At 38.0% G+C, this 20,162-nt stretch overlaps 1 pseudogene; it reads left to right on the plus strand.

Annotated features, from left to right (window-relative positions):
- Positions 1-447: 447 nt before the first annotated feature.
- The window catches only part of LOC112911661 (large ribosomal subunit protein uL11-like), a 45,000-nt pseudogene continuing 25,285 nt past the window's right edge, over positions 448-20,162 (plus strand).

Genomic DNA, 20,162 nt, shown 5'->3' on the forward strand with positions numbered 1-20,162 from the left:
AAGATAAAAGTTTTAACCATGCCTTTCTATGATGTGATCAATGACAGAAATCTACCCATCATCAGATAGGTGTTTGTCCTCTGAAGACTGCTATTAAATAGGGACCAGCAGCGACTCCCTATTTACCAGATAAGCAGGCATTACGCTTAAGTTTAATCAGTTTGTTTCTTAAAGCTTTCTAATAAATAAAGTTGGCCAATTTGCCACTGTAGGTGGCCATCATATCAATGGTACTGATAATTACAGGAGTAGCTGTTATCTCCCTACTTTCTCCTCCCTTGATTTAACAAGTAGTTCCTCCTAGAATTGCTTTAGAATTTTTAATCATTTTTATCATGATTTTTTTCCTTTCTCCAACCAAATCAATTTTTTTTATCAACACCATCCTTCAATGGAAAGTTTTCATCTGTCCAATTAACATATCCATAACACATACATTTACAAGCAATGGCTAAAGCAAAGTTGGAAGCTAAGCGGAAGGAGGGCAAAGAAGCCATGAGGCAGCCCCATCTGACGTTTAGTGTGAGCTGCCCATATATATAACACCATTGCTGTATGGTGAAACAATTTGTTCAAAATACACAACTCCCAAACTCTTTTTTTTTTTTTTTTTTTTTTACTCCCAAACTCTTTGATGACCACCTTCTTGGTCAGTCATGAGCATTTCCACCAGTGAATTATGTTTAAAATCTGAAATCTGCTATCATTTGTAATATTCTCTTAATAGTGGTGGCTCCCTTTGTTGTACATATGACAAACAGATATTTCTATCCATTGGTAGGTACTCAAACTTGTATAGTCATAAATTCAAATTTCAGGGCTTCATCAACATAAGATTAGATTCAAATGCCATGAGGAACTCCACTTTAGCTTGTGGAGGTAAAACTGAAGCTCCAAATATTTAAGCTTCTTTGTTGGACCAAAAAGTCAAGTTCTCATACAGTAGTTTCTGAAATTCTCAAGTCATACACTGGAAATGTGTTTGGTCAAATTGGTAACACCAATTATGATGGTTCCAGTTTTTCTCCATGTTCAGTTTAAGTAAAGTTCAGAGGCTGTTACACCCCACATTGTAGTAATCACATTTTGTACAAAGTAATATTGGGTGTGATTTAAAATGAGATGAATCATAAAGAGATCCTGAAGATGCTTTTTAGGTCTAGACTGGTTTCCATACCATTGTCCATGACTCCAAATGCCTGAACATGTCTGTTCTGCTTTGGACACACTCCCAGAAACACTTATGAATTGACCTTCTCAAACATTTGTCAATCTTACACACCTCACTTACAAACTGTCTTGTCAAAACTAACCTGAGAGAGCCATATCCTAATGGCTCTGATTTAACTTCAAAACCTCTTTCTCTCCCTCCCACCTTCCCTCTTTATCTCACTTAGTTTAGGAAGAACAAGGATTTAATGGATACATAGAAAGTGCCTGTACTGAGAATCAGAGGAATTGGAGTCTAGCTCGATAACTGCTGATACATAACGCATATGAACTTTTCAAAGAATCATAAAAATCCTTCAGGAAAGATATTTAATCCAATGTCTCACAAACTTATTTGACTATATATAGCCTTTAAAAAAAAAAACCAACTGAACATCTTAAGAACTAATTGTGGACACATTGAATAATATTTTATATAAAATTCACTTCACATAAGAAATAGCTGAAAATACTTGTGATGTTTAATCTGGTAAAGAGGAGACATAAGAAATATGTAAATAAGAATGCCTGGGTGGCTCAGTGGTTGAGCATCTGCTTTTTGGCTCAGGGAGTGATCCTGCGGTCCTGGGATCAAGTCCCACACTGGGGTTCCCATGGGGAGCCTGCTTCTCCCTCTGCCTATTTCTCTGCCTCTCTCTCTCTGTGTCTCTCTGAATAAATACAATATATTTTTATATAGAAAGAAATATGTAGGGGATCCCTGGGTGGCGCAGCGGTTTGGCGCCTGCCTTTGGCCCAGGGCGCGATCCTGGAGACCCGGGATCGAATCCCACGTCGGGCTCCTGGTGCATGGAGCCTGCTTCTCCCTCTGCCTGTGTCTCTGCCTCTCTCTCTCTCTCTCTCTGTGACTATCATAAATAAATAAAAATTAAAAAAAAAGAAAGAAAGAAATATGTAAATGTATCTATACTTTTTCATTCTATTATATAGCATATATATTTATGCATTATATACCCACACGTGTATACATTTCATTGAAGGATTTTAGTTTATCATATGCCTCTCTATGCTTCACATAAAGAATAATTTAATTTTTTTTTAGTAATCAAATATGTCCAATGACAAAATGGGTTACTTTATGAGGAAGAAAGTTTCTCATCACTAAAAATAGTCAAGATGTTGTTGGAGAAAACATAGGCAGTAATCTCTTTGACATAGGCCTTAGCAACATTTTTATAGATATGTCTCCTCAGGCAAGGGAAACAAAAGCAAAAATAAGCTATTGGGACTACACCAAAATAAAAAGATTTTGCACCATGAAGGAAGCTATCAACAAAACAAACTGACAGTCTACTGAATGGGAGAAGATAATTACAAATTATATATCTAATAAGGTATTGTGATCTAAAATAAAGAACTTAAATAACACCAAAAACCCCACAAATAATCTGATTAATAAATGGGCAGAAGACCTGAATGTACACTTTTCCAAAGAAGACATTCAAATGGCCAACAGAAAACATGAAAAGATGCTCAGCATCACTCATCATCTGGGAAATGTAAATCAAAACCACAATGAGGTATCACTTTATACCAATCAGAATGGCTAGTATCAAAAAGATAATAAATAACACGTGTTGGTGAGGATGTGGAGAAAAGGGAAACATCATGTACTTTTGGTGGGAATGCAAATTGGTGCAGCCACTGTGGCAAACAATATTAAAAAAATTAAAAGTAGGAGGCAAGATGCCACAAGGGTCAGGGACTTCAGTTCATCTGGTCCCCTGAATTTAGATAGATAACTATCAAATCATTTTGAACACCTAGGGATTTAACCTGAGGTGTAAGAAAAGAAATAATGAATTCTGCAAATAGAAAAGCAACCACTTTTTGGAAGGTAAGAGGAGTAGAGAAATGAATATAAGGGGATATATTTAAGGAGATGATTGGCAGGGGAAGAAGGCCTCTGTAAGTAGGCTACCAGAAAGTGGTATAGTCCCAGAGCCCAATATTAGAACCTTTAGAAATCTGCTCCAGTGAGAGATGTCCCTGACTGAAAGGTGCTTAGGTGGTGAAGTGGGACAGAATCCCAAGTGAAACAGTGTGGTCTCAGGATCTCTAGGGGGTCACAGAAAGAACAGGGGTTACTGAGCCTGCAGAGTTCCCAAGCATTGGAGAGGGGAAACCAGGGAGAGTTGCCAGCCTGGGAGGGGGGTCTCAGCTTAGTTCACCTAAACCACAAACCACAGCATGATTGGGCGACTGGTCTCTTGCAAGGGCCCTGCAAAGGACAGAAATGTAGCAATTATCTACCTTCCTCTGGGAGGATCTGTGTGGGCACTCACTGCAGGAGTCTGCAGACAAAAGTCTGGCACACAAAAACATGAAGATTACTTATCCTTAAGGGATTACTGAAGAAAGACGACCACAATCTTTCAGCTCTGGGGCTGGAGATTGAGGCATAGCCATTTTTATTTTCATTCTCTGAGAGAAGCAGAAAGCCTTCAGGGAACAAAAACCACATAAAGCAACCAGTAGTGGCCCACACTGAGCCCCACGCCCTGGCAAGGGGTGGTGCAACTCCACCTAGACAAAGACACCTGAGAAACAGTGCAGCAGGCACCTCCTGCATAAGAAAGACTGAAACAACAGGTGAACACTAAGTTTTATGGAGCATACAGGACTGCAAAACTCCTGGGCTAGGGAAAAACAATATATAGAATGTGAGTATTTTTCTCAAAATTCCTTTATCTTTTAGTTTAAAATTTTTTTCTTCTTTTCTTTTATTTCCTTTTCAACAAGTTTCTTATTTTACCAACTCTTTGTTTTTAAGTATTCTTTAAACTTTCATTATTTACATTTACATTATATATATATATATATATATATATATATATATATATATATATATACTCTTCATTTTTGGCTTTCTTTCAATATATCCAATTTTATTTTTGTATGTACATAAGTTTTGCTCTCTTTAAAATTTTGGAATTTCGTGTCTTCTAGCAGACTAAAATACATCCAGGATCAAGTACATCACCCTGTTTTATCCACCTGGAAGATTATATTTTTCTTCCCTTCATCTTTTTTTTTTTCCTTTTTAGTTTATGATCTCTTTGGGTTTGTTTAGTGTGTATTTCACTTGAGTCATGGTTGATATTTTTGATTTTGTTCATTGGCTCATCCATTCTTCTGTGGTCAAAAGGACTATAAGGAGGAATTCACAACAAAATGAGGAACCAGACGTAATACTCTCTGGCACAGATCTAATCAATATGGATATAAGTAAGGTGTCAGAGAGTTGGAATTTAGGATAACAATTATAAAGTTACTATCTGGGCTTGAAAAAGCATAGAAGTCACTAGTGAATTTCTCAGTGTAGGAATGAAATCTAATCAGGCCCAATTAAAATGCTCTAACTGAGATGCAGTCTAAATTGGATGCTCTAACAGCTAGGTTAAAGAAGGCAGAAGATAAAATAAGTGACATAGAAGAAAAGTTGATGGAAAGGAAGGAAGCTGAAGAAAATAGAGAAAAACAACTAATGGAACATAAGGAGAGGCTTTGAGAAATCAGTGATGCCATAAAATGAAAGAATATTAGAATTTGTGGGGAACCCTGAGGAAGAAGAAAGAGAAAGAGGTGTGTGTCCTGAAAGCTCTGTATCTCTCCTTCCATTCTGAATGACAGCCCTGTTGGGTAAAGCATTCCTGGCTGCATGTTTTTCTCATTGAGTACCTTGAATATATCATGTAAGACCTTTCTGGCCTGGAGGTATCTGTGGATAGGTCTATCTCCAACCTAATGTTTCTACCATTGTAGTTTAAGAACCTCTTGCTTGAGCTGCTTTCAGAATTTTCTCTTTATCTCTGAAATTTGCAAGCTTCACTATTAAATGTTGGGGTGTTGATCTATTTTTATTGATTTTGGGAAGTGTCCTCTCTACCTCCTGGACTTGAATGCCTGTTTCCTTCCTCAGATTAGGGAACAAATAATAGCTGAGAACTTCCCTAATTGATATGTTGACTGATTAGGTAATCTGGAAGAAATGGATGTATTCCTGGAAACCTATAAATACCAAAACTGAAATAAGAATAAATTGAAAACTTGAACAGACCAATAACCAGCAAGAAAATTGAATCAGTAATCAAAAATCTCCTGACAAACAAGGGTCTAGGGACAGATGGCTTCCCAGGGGAATTCTGCCAAACACTTAAAGAACTAATACCTATTATTCTGCAGCTGTTTCAAAAATAGAAATGGAAGGGAAACTTCCAAACTTGCTCTATGAGGCCTGCATTACCTTGATACCAAAACCAAAGAACCCATCAAAAAGGAGAATTATACACCAATATTCCTGATAACATGGATGCCAAAATTCTAATCAAGGTACTACCCAATAGGATCCAACAGTACATTAAAATGATTATTCACCACGACTAAGTGGGATTTATTCTTGTGCTGCAGGAGTGGTTCAACATTCACAAATCAATCAATGTGATACATCACATTAATAAAAGAAAGGACAAGAACCATATGATCCTCTCAACTAATGCATAAAAAATTGACAAAATACAAGATCCTTTCTTGATTAAACCTCTCCATGGTCTAAAGGATACAGGGAACATACCTCTACATAATAAAAGCCATCTACAAAAATCCCACAGAAGGTACCATTATCAATGGGGGAAAACTTAGAGCTTTTCCTTTAAGCTCAGGAACACGACAGGGATGCCCACACTCAACACTGTTTTTCAACATAGTAATAAAAGCTCTAGCCTCAGCAATCAGACAACAAAAAGAAGTAAAAGGCATTCAAATTGTCAAAGAAAAAGTTAAACTCTCACTCTTGGCAGATGACATGATACTTTATGTGGAAAACCCCAAAGACGCCAAGTAAAAGTTTCTAGAACTCATACAGGAATTCATCAACGTGGCAGGATATAAAATCAAAACAGAGAAATCAGTTGTGTTTCTTTACGCTAAACATGAGACAAAAGAAAGAGAAATTAAGGAATTGATCCCATTTACAATTGCACTGAAACCATAAGATACCTTGGAATAAAGCCAACCGAAGAGGTAAAGTATCTGTACTACAGAACACTTAAAAAGAAATTGAGGAAGACACAAAGAGATGAAAAAACATTCCATGCTCAGGGATTGGAAGAATAAATGTTGTGAAAATGCCTATGCTTTGCAGAGCACTCTACACATTCAATGCAATCCCTATCAAAATACCATCAACAATTTTCACAGAGCTGGAACAAATAATCCTAAAATTTGTATGGAACCAGAAAAGACACTAAATAGCGAAAGCAATGTTGAAAAAGAAAACCAAAGCTGGTGGCATCCAAGGCCTGATTTCAAGCTATATTACAAAGCTGTGATCATAAAGACAGTATGGTGCTGGCACAAAAACAGACACATAGATCAATGGAACAGTAGAGAGAATCCAGAAATGGACCACAACAATATAGTTACCTAATCTTTAACAAAGCAGGAAAGAATATCCAATGGGAAAATACAGTCTCTTCAACCAATATTGTTGTGAAAATAGGACAGCCACATGTAAAAGAATAAAACTGGACCTTTTTTTTTTTACATCATACACAAAAATAAATTCAAAACGGATGGAAGACTAAAATGTGAGACAGGAATCCTTCAAGATCCTAGGGGAAAACACAAACAGCAACCTCTTTGACTTTGGCCATGGCAACATCTTGCTAGACACGTCTCTAAAGGCACGGGAAACAAAAGCAAAAATGAACTATTTGGACTTCATCAAGAGAAAAAGCTTTTTCATAGCAAAGGAAACAGTCAACAAAACTAAAAGGCAACCTACAGAATGGGAGAAGATATTTGCAAATGACATATCAGATAAAGGGCTAGTATCCAAGATCTATAAAGAACTTATTAAACTCAACAGCAAAGAAACAATCCAATCATGAAATGAGCAAAAGACATGAAGAGACATTTCTTCAAAGAAGACATACAGATGGCCAACAGACACATGAAAAAAATGCTCAACATCACTTGACATCAGGGAAATAAAAATCAAAACCACAATGAGATACCACCTCCCACCAGTCAAAATGGCTAAAATTAACAAGTCAAGAAGTAACAGATGTTGGCAAGGATATGGAGAAAGGGGGACCCTCTTATATTGTTGGTGGAAATGCAAGCTGGTACAGCCACTCTGGAAAATCGCATGGAGGTTCCTCAAGAAGTTAAAAATAGACCTCTCCTATGATGCAACAATTGCACTAATCAGTATTTACCCCAAAGACACAAATATATTCATCCAAAGGGGCACCTGCACCCCAATGTCTATGGCTGGAGTGTCCAAACTGTGGAAAGAGTTCAGATGTCCATTGGCAGATGAATAGATAAATATGTGGTATATACATACATGCAATGAAATATTACTCAGCCATCAGAAAGGATGAATACCTACCATTTGCATTGACGTGGATGGACATGGAGCATATTATGCTAAGTGAAATAAGTCAATCAGAGAAAGACAATTATCATACGGTTTCACTCATATTTGGAATACAGGAAGCAGTATAGAGGATCATAGGGGAAGGGAGGCAAAACTGAATGGGAAGTCATCAGAGAGAGAGAAAAACGATGAGAGGCTCTTAACTATAGGAAATACACTGAGGTTTACTGGAGGGGAGGTGGATGGGGGAATGGTGTAATTGGGTGATGGGCACTAAGGAGGGCACGGAATCTGAGAGTAATGATGTACTATATGTTGGCTAATTGAATTTATTTTTTTTAATTTTTTTTAAATTTTTTGTTAACTTTTATTTATTTATGATAGTCACAGAGAGAGAGAGAGAGAGGCAAAGACACAGGCAGAGGGAGAAGCAGGCTCCATGCACCGGGAGCCTGATGTGGGACTCGATCCCGGGTCTCCAGGATCGCGCCCTGGGCCAAAGGCAGGCGCCAAACCGCTGCGCCACCCAGGGATCCCTGGCTAATTGAATTTAAATGAAAAAATTAAAAATAGAAATACCATATGATACACTAATTTCAGTACTGGTTATTTACACAAAGAAAACAAAAACACCAATTCAAAAAGGTATATGCACTCCTATGTTTATTGCGGCATTATTTACAATAGCCGATATATGGAAGCAACCTAAGTGTCCATTGATAGATGGATGGCTAAATGAGATGGATCACCCCCATACACACACATTCAAATATTATCCACCAATATCACTATATGCCAAGTGAATGAGTCAGATATTTGAGCATAAGACAGGTATGTTTTGCTAGGTGGAATGTTGGAGCTTGGGTAGATAAGCTGGGAGGCAGGGGAAGAAACTGAAAGGTCTAAAAATAAATATTTCTTGGGGCCATCTTTGGATCAACCTCTTTTATTTATTTTTATCTATCTATTTATTTGAGAAAGAGAGAGAGAGAAAGAAAGAGAGAGAGAGCACAAAGAAGGGCAGAAAGAGAGAATCTTAAACAGGCTCCATGTTCAGTGTAGAGCCAGACACAGGGCTAAATCTCAGGATCCTGAAATCATGACCTGAGCTGAAATCAAGAGTGAAATGCTTAACTAACTGAGCCATTCAATTACGCCTGGATCAATCTCTTTTAAATCTGGAGTTGTAGGGAAATGAGGGGCTCAAAAATATTTAACTGGGAAAACACAGATACCAATTCATCTGAACAGAAGCCAGAAATAGCACTGAGAAATGATCCTGGAGTAATATTACCAACCCTGACTTTGCCAGAACCTACCTCTTTAGTTGCAGAGTCCTAAGGAGAATAGGAGTTGTGGAAGGAAGGTATAGAGACTTGGTGGTAGTGGCATGACACATGGGTGGTGCAGGCAGCAGCTGGTATAAAGTATTTCAATGTTTTAAAAACCTGTATGACGACATAGGTGTGTGCCAGCTGACTATCAGTGCTAGCCCTGGGAAGAAACAAACAAACAAAAGAGGCAAACAGAAAGCTTATAAAGTAAAACAGCAGCAGGAAAAAAAAATCATTTAGTAACAGAGTGAATTCATCAAAATTCCTGAATTATGATTTATCCTCAAATACATATACTGAATTTGACATCATTTTTTAGATAAAATGAATTTGATAGCTTTTTATATCTTAACTGATAATACCATTTCCCCCTGGGCTGGAAACACCTCACTAAGTCTAACCTTTTTAATCTTTTTATTTTTACCCTCACACAATCTTAAAAGGAACATCAAGCTTTTGTTTTACATTTAAAAAATTCTATGTACCTGGTTTACAAATCATAATACAACTCCTCATGCACCAAAATTACTTTGACAAGTAGAAATTTGAATGGTAACAGCGTCTTAGCAGAAATCCACATTTTTCCATAATTCCCTACAATGCAAGGCTTGTACATCCTCTAAAAAAGACACGTGCTACTACAGGCAAGGTTAGATTGCCCTTATAGAGTTGAGCAGAGCTTCCATTTTTTTAAATAGTGTCAGATAAGCACTCTATAAAGGCTCTACCACACTTCATTCAGTGGCAGTACTTCCCCAAATGTGTAACTACACTCAGTGTACATCAGATTGGAAAAATACAAATTGCATTAAAAAAATGTGTGGTTGAATTTCTATATTCTTTGCAACTGATGTCACCACCTGGAGGGTTCAAATAGATAATAAAACTTATTTGAGGAAAGGCGTATCAAATACCTCTGTATGGAGAAAAAAGCTCTTCAAGGAAGGCCCCCACAGGGCCTCAGGTAATTCTTACTTAGCAAAATCTCACTTAAAACACATCTCCCCTTTCTCTTGGGATCTTCTGTAATCTTGGTGATTAGATCGATCAGTACCGACAGTAGTTGCTCTTTGCTCAGATAATTTACTCAGGCTGTATGGGGCTCATTCTGTTTTGTTTTGTTTTCAAATTTTAAAATCAAGTATTGAGAACATTTTACTTATTAACAAATTTCTCAATGTGGTTATTGATCCATGATTCTATGTTGAATTCTCCAGGGGCAAATCTGAACCCCAAAAGTCTTCATTTCATTATTTTGGAATGATTAATGTAAATCATGCCTCTAGCCTCTATCATGCACAAGACTGGTCTTCTCTGGGACAAGTACATACCTAATTTTTATTCTCTATCCTTACTGTCAAACATAATGCCAAAATGATAATTAAGTATTGAACAAATCATATTTTTAGTATGAATGAAATACTAAATAAATGGCATGAAGTAATAAAGAAAATGTCTAGCATGTAAAAGCTCACTTGCTTTACTTTTTACTGTATGAAATTCACTTATATTGGGTAATCTACACAAATAACTACTTGCAGACTTATAGAAAGAAGTCTTACATGTTGGATTTAATCTGGAAAGACATAGATAGCTGTCATGAGCATGCTATGAAGACACACACACAATTTGTGTCTTTCCACAATGTAGTTTTATTCAATTATATGACAAAGTTAATCATAATTATTAAGCAGGTTTAGGATTTCAAACTTAGGGATCCCTGGGTGGCGCAGCGGTTTGGCGCCTGCCTTTGGCCCAGGGCGCGATCCTGGAGACCCGGGATCGAATCCCACGTCGGGCTCCCGGCGCATGGAGCCTGCTTCTCCCTCTGCCTGTGTCTCTGCCTCTCTCTTTCTCTCTGTATGACTATCATAAATAAATAAAATTTAAAAAAAAAAAAAAAAAAGGATTTCAAACTTAGTGAAATTTGACCATGTGATTAAACTTGGCTCCTTACATAGCACATAGAGGAAGATATAAGACAAACCACACAACGAACAAGATAACAGAAGAATGCAAGAAATTATTGAACCAAACTGGAAGTCAGTCTATGAACACAGTTGAGATGAGGCCTGGGGCCAGTCTGGGTCATCTCTTGGCATTAACTGTTTATGTTCAAGCCATAAAGTTTCTTGGTTCTGTTCAGAGATCAATTGGGCAGAACTTTCAGTGGCAGTTGTCTTTTTTAAGTGGTCAGACACAGAGGAGTCATGTCTGAGGAGTCTGACAGTTTGCTGCAAAAATCCTCCCCCTTTTAAAGGATTTAACCATTCTTGGGCCCTTGCAGACCTCTTCTAGTTCTGCTTATTATTAGCTGTGGGATGTCAACTGATGTTGTTCCTCATGATATTTTGTAGCTGCAGTACATTTGACTACTTGTGACATTGCTTGACACAGGCTCCTGCGTCATATGAGAGACTCCATTTTGCTTTCTACAATAGCCCTTTAGTTTTTCCAAATGTCACTTTTCTTTAAAAGTTATTTTGTAGGAAATAAGGAACAAACAAAAATACTATGTGATTGAAAATTTAAAGGAAAACCATGATACTTCCCCAAAAGTATTCTTGACATTGGAATCTCTTTGATCTTGTAACTGCTAAAACCTTGGTTTATTGACCTGTTACAGTCTATCAATATTTATTGTACTTGTGCCAGATAACCAGGAAGTATTTTGTTTTCTTGTGTTAATGCTTCTCTATTGTGCATGCATAATAGAAATAAGTACAAACTGTTGTAATGGGAATTTCTCAAATACATAAGCTATAAAAATAATGCATTGAGCAGATATAAATACTATGCATTTTTCATAAATGCAAAGAATTTGAAAGTCAGGAAGATTTTAATTATAAATGCTATTTTTTAGCCTTCATCATAAAACCTCCCTGAGACCAAAAATGTTTAACTTTGATCCCATTCCTCTAAGATAGAGAATGAGGAAGATATTAAAAAGAGTCTCTGTTCTGCCTTCTAAGATCATTATTTTCTAGAAGTGTATCCTATTCCAGTAAGAAAGAAATGTCCAATTGATCTTAGAAATATGCTGTTCCATGGCTGCAGTTTATTTATCTGAAATCATCTTCTGGTATTTTAAATTTATAACCAATTGGCTGGTGCAGTGTGGTTTTCAGTTGCTGAAAATTTATAGCCCATTACAATAGTGAGGTTTTAAGTAATTTCCTGGATTGTATTTGGTGCCAAAGTCCCTACAAACTGATTTTTTGTTATTCTCTTGACTCCTGTCCCAGTGGGAAAATCTGGTCATTTTATTTGGGGAGATCTGATATAAGGAACACTAACTATATATATATGTTTGGCAGGATTGTAATCATGGGTTTGAGAGAAATTTGGTTTGAGGGAAATTTGAGGCTAAAACATTAAAACACATCTGAAAAATTCCAGGAGAAGTTAATTCTGTATGATCACTTCAACGGTTCTTGGACCTTAAGACAAAGTCACTGTTGTTGTCATGGTAATCTGGGTTATGGGGAAAAAGTCAATCTCATTTTATAACAAGATAAGAAACAATTTTTCCCGTGAAGGAAATTATTCATTTCCATAAGCATGCACAACTGGAGGACTAGTGGTCAAGTTCCAAAGAGGAAATTATATTTAACAGATGAAAGCTCAGAAGATAACTCTTACAAAAAGGAAATGCATAGCAATCTAGGGTCTATTGAGAAGCTTAATTTTTATTAATGACAATGAGGTTTATGATGAAAGCTAAGATCAATCTGGATAACAATAGCGTCTTCCTCTTGGGTTGTTTTGATCAAAATTGGGTAAAGGTTAAAGGACATTTGGAATAAAGTTTCATTTTTGGTTGCAAACTAACATTCCTGTTGGAGTCATAGCACCAGACATTTCAGAGTTTGGCAAAATCAGATTAAGCAAGTGCAAGTGTTGATTAAAACACAGACTGTCTGAAAGCATCTCACCTTGCTCTTCTAAATTGGACCTACAGCTGGATTACTTTTTAATTAATTAATTGATTAATTAATTAATATGTATATTTTCATTGGAGTTTGATTTGCCAACATATACTATAACACCCAGTACTCATCCCATCAAGTGCCACTCTCAGTACCCATCACCCAGTGACCCCATCCCCCCACCAACCTCCGCTTCTACTACCCCTTGTTCCCTTTACAAAGTTAGGAGTCTCTCATGTTTTATCACCCTCTCTAATTTTTCCCACAATTTTCTCTCAATTCCCCTATAATTCCTTAAAATATTTTTTATATTCCCCATATGAGTGAAACCATATAATGATTGTCCTTCTCTGATATATATCACATCTTCTTTATCCATTCATCTTTCAATGAACACTGAGACTCTTTCCACAGTTTGGCTATTGTGGACATTGCTGCTATAAACATTGGGGTGCAGCTGTCTTGGTTTTTCACTGCATCTGTATCTTTGGGATAAATCCCCAGTAGTGCAATTGCTGGCTGGGTGGTAGGGGAGCTCTATTTTTCACTCTTTGATAAACCTCCACACAGTTTTCCAGAGTGGCTGCACCTGTTCACATTCTCAAGAACAGTGCAGAAGGGTTCCCCTTTCTCCACATCCTCTCCAATATTTGTGGTTTTCTGTCTTCTTAATTTTCACCATTCTCACTGGTGTGAGGTTGTATCTCATTGTGGTATTCATTTATATTTCCCTGATGGTAATTGATGCAAAGCATTTTCTCATGTGCTTCTTGGCCATGTCTATGTCTTCGTTGGTGACATTTCTGCTCATGTCTTTTGCCCATTTCATGATTGGATTGTTTGTTTCTTTGGTGTTGAGTTTAATAAGTTCTTTATAGATCTTGGATACTAGCCCTTTATCTGATATGTCATTTGCAAATATATTTTCCCATTCTGTAGGTTGTCTTTTAGTTTTGTTGACTGTTTCTTTTGCTGTGCAGAAGCTTTTGATCTAGATGAAGTCCCAATAATTCATTTTTGCTTGTTTCTCTTGCCTTTATAGATGTATCTTGCAAGAAGTTGCTGTGGCCAAGTTCAAAAAGGATGTGGCCTGTATTTCCTCTAGGATTTTGATGGATTCTTGTCTCCCATTTAGATCTTTCATCCATTTTGAGTTTATCTTTGGGTATGGTGTAGAGAATGGTCTAGTTTCATTCTTCTGCACGTGGCTGTCCAATTTTCCCAGCACCATTTACTGAAGAGACTGTCTTTTTTCCAGTGGATAGTCTTTCCTGCTTTGTCGAATATTAGTTGACTGTAGAGTTGAGGGTCCACTTCTGGGTTCTCTATTCTGTTCCATTGATCTATGTGTCTATTTTTGTGCCAGTACCACACTGGGGATCACAGCTTTGTAGTACAACTTAAAATCCAGCATTGTGATGCCCCTGGCTCTGGTTTTCTTTTTGATTATTCCCCTGGCTATTCGGGGTCTTTTCTGATTCCACACAAATCTTAAGATGATTTGTTCCAACTCTTTGAACAAAGTCCATGATATTTCATAGGGATTGCATTGTGTGTGTAAATTACCCCGGTAGCATAGACATTTTCACAATATTAATTCTTCCAATCCATGAGCATGGAATATTTTTCCATCTCTTTGTGTCTTCCTCAATTTCTTTCACACGTATTCTGTAGTTTTTAGGGCATAGATCCTTTATCTCTTTGGTTAGGTTTATTCCTAGATAACTTAGGCTTTTTGATGCAACTGTAAATGGGATTGACTCCTTTATTTCTCTTTCTTCAGTCTCATTGTGAGTGTAGAGAAAGGCCACTGATTTTTGTGCATTGATTTTGTATCCTGCCACATTGCTGAATTGCTGTATGGGTTCCACCAATCTTAGAGTGGAGTCTTTTGAGTTTTATACATACAATATCATGTCATCTGAGAAGAGGGAAAGTTTGACTTCTTTTTTGCCAATTTGAATGCCATTTATTTCTTTTTGTTGCCTGATTGCCGAGGCTAGGGCTTCTACTACTATATTGAATAACAGTGGTAAGAGTGGTAATTCCTGTCATTTTCCTGATCTTAGGCGAAAGGCTCTCAGTTTTTCCCCATTGAGAATAATATTTCCTGTGGACTTTTCATAGATGGCTTTTAAGATGCTGAGGAATGCTCCCTCTACCCATACACTCCAAAGAGTTTTGATCAGGAATGGGTGCTATATTTTTTCAAATGCTTTCTCTGCATCTATTGAGAGGGTCATATGGTTCTTGTTTTTTCTCTTGTTGATGTGATCTACCAGGTTGATTGTTTTAGGAGTGTTGAACCACTCTTGCATCCTAGGGATAAAACCAACTTGGTCATAGGGAATAATCTTCTTACTGTACTGTTGGATGCTATTGGCTAGCATCTTGTTGACAATTTTTGCATCTGTGTTCATCAGGGATATTGGTCTATAATTCTTTTTTGGGGGGTCTTTGGTTTTGGAATTAAGGTGATGTGGCCTCATAAATGAGTTTGGAAGTATTCCATCCCTTTCTATCCTTCAGAACAACTTTAGTAGAATAGGTATTGTTTCTTTTTGAAACGTTTGATAGAATTCCCCTGAGAAGCCATCTGACCCTGGACTTTTGTGTCTTGGGAGGGTTTTGATGACTGCTTTAATTTCCACCCTGGTTATCAGCCTGTTCAGGTTTTCTATTTCTTCCTGTTCCAGCTTTGGCAATTTGTGGTTTTCTAGAAATGCATCCATTTCTTCTAGATTGCCTAATTTTCTGGCATATAGCTGCTCACAATACGTTTTTAAAATCATTTATATTTCCTTGGTGTTGGTGGTGATCTCTCCTCTTTCATTCATGATTTTATTAATTTGAGTCTTTTTTCTTTTTATTATTAAAAAGCTGGCTAATGGTTTATCTATCTTATTAATTCTTTCAATGAACTAACCTCTGGTTTTGTTGATCAGTTTTGTAGTACTCCTGGGCTCTATTTCATTGGGTTCTGCTTAAATCTTTATTACCTCTCTTCTTCTGTTTGGTGCATGTTTTATTTGCTGTTCTTTCCCCTGTTCCTTTAGGTGAGAGGTTAGCGTGTGTATTTGAGTTTTTTCCAATTTTTTGAGGGACACTTTTATTGCGATGTGTTCCCCTCTTAGGACTGCTTTTGTTTTTTTGTTTTGTTTTGTTTTTTTTTTTAAAATTTTTTTATTTATTTATGATAGTCATACAGAGAGAGAGAGAGAGAGAGGCAGAGACACAGGCAGAGGGAGAAGCAGGCTCCATGCACCGGGAGCCCGACGCGGGATTTGATCCCGGGTCTCCAGGATCGCGCCCTGGGCCAAAGGCAGGCGCCAAACCGCTGCGCCACCCAGGGATCCCCTTAGGACTGCTTTTGATGTATCCCAAGGACTTTGAAGGGTTGTATCTTCATTTACTTTAGTTTCCATGAATCTTTTTAATTCTTCTCTAATTTTGTGGTTGGCCCATTTGTCTTTTAGTAGGATGCTCATTAATCTCAACGTGTTAGAGTTTCTTCCAAATTTATTCTTGTGATTGAGTTATAGTTTCAAAGTGTTGTGGTCTGAAAATATGCAGGGGACAATCCCAATCTTTTGGTATCAGTTGAGAGTCTTTTGTGACCCAGTATTGGTTTATTTTAGGGAAAGTTCCATGTGCAGTTGAGAAGAATGTGTATCCAGTTGCGTTCAGACAGAAGGTTTTGTATATATCTGTGAAATCCATCTGGTGCAGTGTATCACTTGAAGCCTTTGTTTCTTTGGTGATGTTGTGCTTAGAATATCTGTCCTTTGTGGAAGTGCCATATTGAAGTCTCCTACTCTTAGTATATTATTATCTAAGTATGTCTTTACTTTGGTTATTAATTGATATACTTGGCAGCTCCCACATTAGGGGCATAAATATTCATGATTGCTAGGTCTTTTTGTTGGATAGACCCTTTAAGTATGATATAGTGTCTCTCTTCATCTCTTACTACAGTCTTTGGGATAAAATTTAATTTATCTGATATAAGGATTGGTACCCCAGCTTATTTTGAGGACCATTTGAATGGTAAATGGTTCACCACCCTTTCATTTTCAGGCTGTAGGTTTCCTTCACTCTAAAATGAGTCTCTTGTAGACAGCAAATAGATGGGTCTTATTTTTTATCTAGTCCAAAATCCTGCTCTTTTGTTGGGATCATTTAGCCCATTCACATTCAGAATAACGATTGAAAGATATTAATTTAGTGTCTTCATAATATCTATTTAGTCTTTGTTTTTTTGGATTATTTATTTGGGCTTCCTCTTTACAGGGTTCTCCTTAATATTTCTTGCAGAGCTGCTTTGGTGGTCACATATTCTTTCAGTTTCTGCCTATCTTTGAAGCTCTTTATCTCTCCTATTGTGAATGAGGGCCTTGCTAGGTAAAGTATTCTTGGCTACATATTCTTCCCCTTTAGTACCCTGAATATATTCTGCCAGCCCCTTTTGGCCTGCCAGGTCTCTGTGGAGAGTTCTGTTGTTAATCTGATATTTCTCCCCATATAAGTTAAGAGTCTCTTGTCTCTTGGGCATCCCTGGGTGGCTCAGTGGTTTAGTGCCTGCCTTCAGCCCAGGGCATAATCCTGGGGCCCCAGGATCGAGTCCCACATTGGGGTCCCTGCATGGAGCCTGCTTCTCCCTCTGCCTGTGTCTCTGCCTCTCTCTCTCTCTCTCTGTGTACATCTCTCATGAATAAATAAATAAAAAAATCTTAAAAAAAAAGAATCTCTTGTCTCTTATGGCTTTAAGGATTTTCTCTTTACCTTTGGATTTTGCAAATTTTACAATTAAATGTAGTATTGTTGAATGTTTTCTATTGATTTGGGGGGGTTCTCTATCTCCTGGATCTGAATATCTATTCCCCTCCCCAAATTAGGGAACTTCTCATCCATGATTTGTACAAATATGCTCTCTAGCCCTCTGTCCCTCTCAGCATTTTATGGAACGCAATTATACGTAGATTCTTCCTTCTGAGGCTATCATTTGTTTCCCTTATCCTTTCCTTAATGTCTCTTAATTGTTTTTCTCTTTTCTCCTCAACTTCCTTCCTTGCCATCAACTTGTCTTCTATGTTGCTCATTCTTTCTTCCACCTCATTAACCCTTTTTGTTAGGACCTGCAGTTTGGATTGCATCTCATTTAATTGATTTTTAATTTCGGCCTTATTAGATCTAAATTCTGCAGTCATGAATTTGCTTGGATTCTTTATGCTTTTTTCCAGAGCCACCAGTAGCTTTATAATTTTGCTTCTGAATTGGCTTTGTGACATTGAATTGAAATATAAATTCTCTAACTCTGTGGCAGAGAGTACCATTTCTGATTCTTTCTTTTGTGGTGAATTTTTCCTTCTAGTTGTTTTGCTCAGTGCAGAGTGTCTGTTTGAGTGGGCTGAGTCAAGAATACCAACCATGGCCTAGGGAAATTTCACCCTAGATGATTCTGATGAGGTCAGAGTTCAGGATATAAAAACAAATATTGGAACAAAATAAAAGAAAAGGACCACTAATGTTAAAAGCAAAATTTAGAATAAATTAGTAAATAATAAAAGGCCCAGAATCCCAAAGAAGAAGAAGAAGAAAAAAGAAAAAGGAAGAGGAAAAATAGCTAAATTGAAGAGGAAAAAAGATAAAAGAGAAAAAAGAAGATAAAAAGGGGGGTACTGGGAGATGGTGGTTGTGAAAAAGTAGAAGTGGCAGGAGATTGTAGTCTACCTGAGGGGTCCTAGAAGGTGATCCTCTTTGTTCTGAATGTATTAAGTTTTGTACATTAGAAGATGCTCAGTCCCAAAATTTTTTAAACCAACAATACTTGCAGAAAGCCCCAATATTGACCACCAAAACATATATGAGATAAAAGAGGGGGCCAGAATGGGAATGAAGAGAGAATACAGTCTCACAGAATGAACCAGTATAGTGTTCCACTTGGTTCTGGGTGCATGCTGGTCATATTTTAGAAGGTATTAACTTCCTCCATTGTACAACAAAACAAAGCAGAAAAGAAAAAAAAAAAACACAAAACAAAAACCCATATCTAGTATATCACCCAAAATTAAATTGAGTAAGCTGAAGGGAATCTAGTAGTGGAAGATATGTCTAAGACAGATAATTGTAGAAATATGAAAGTCAAAAAGGAAGAAATTCAAAAATGAAGAAGTGGTAAAATATTGTAGTTAAGGTGGGAAAAAAGAAGAAATATCAGAAATTTTTAGTGTGATATAAAAACGAGTGGTACCGGAAAAGGGGGGGAAAAAGGAGGAGTACCCTCTAGTTCTATATACTATAAATCCCTCGACTTCCCCTGGAGCTTTCCAGTGCTGTTTGGTGAGGAAGTTGCTCTTCCCCTGTTCTTCCAGCTGGTCTTCTTGGGGAGGGGTCTGCTGTGCTGATTTTCATGTGTGTGTACCTGGCGGAGATGCCCTGCCCCCTGCCAGGTGTGGGGCTCAGTGGGAGCTGTTTATCCTATGAAGCCTCTGTTCCCTAGAGGCCCCGCCTCTCAGAGGCACAAGATGAAACAAGGAGAAAAAACAATAGTGTTGGCAGCCAGAATTCCACCTCTGGAGTCAGCTCCCAACTAGTAACTTATGCAGTCTCCCAGTCTGCACTGGCCTAGATGCTTCCAGTCGGGTGCGGGTACGCTGAACTGCACAGCTTGCAGGGTGCCCGGCGGCTGGAGAGTCCTCGCTGTCCTGTGCCCTCCCCTCCTCCACCTGTCCCAGGGATTGCAGGATCCTGGGCTTTGTTCACTTGGTGCCCTGGGATCCAGGGCCCTGTGCTGCTGGAATCCCACTCCCAGGGGACTTGGATCCTGAAGGCAGCAGGGCACAGACCCCTCTGTCCCTAGCCTCCCGCCTGACCTACTGGCTTCTTCTCAATGCCCTGCCAGGAGCGCGCTCCAGCCCTTTACTAAGATAGGCTCACAGTCTGTGACGTGCTCTCCCCTGGGCACACTTCCTCTATTAGTGACTCCGGGAAACTGGAGGCTTCACTGCCCCTCCTGCGATTCTGCCCAATTTCCCTGCTAAGTGCCTTTCCATCTGGGAAGAATCCAGTACAGATTTTTTAAAGTTCCCATTTCTCCGGGGCTGGGCTTTCCTGTCCTGGAGGCTTTCAATGCCTGGCCTTAGCCGGGACTCCTTGTGGGGCCCCTCCCCAACTTGATTCTTTTTTATTTTATTTTTTCCACCTTCCTACATTGCTAGAAGCACAAACTCTTCTGTCTATAGCATTCCAGCTGTTCTCTCTTTAAACCTCATGTTAAATTCGTAG

The sequence above is a fragment of the Vulpes vulpes genome, chromosome X (assembly GCF_048418805.1).
Source record: "Vulpes vulpes isolate BD-2025 chromosome X, VulVul3, whole genome shotgun sequence".
Taxonomy (NCBI): domain Eukaryota; kingdom Metazoa; phylum Chordata; class Mammalia; order Carnivora; family Canidae; genus Vulpes; species Vulpes vulpes.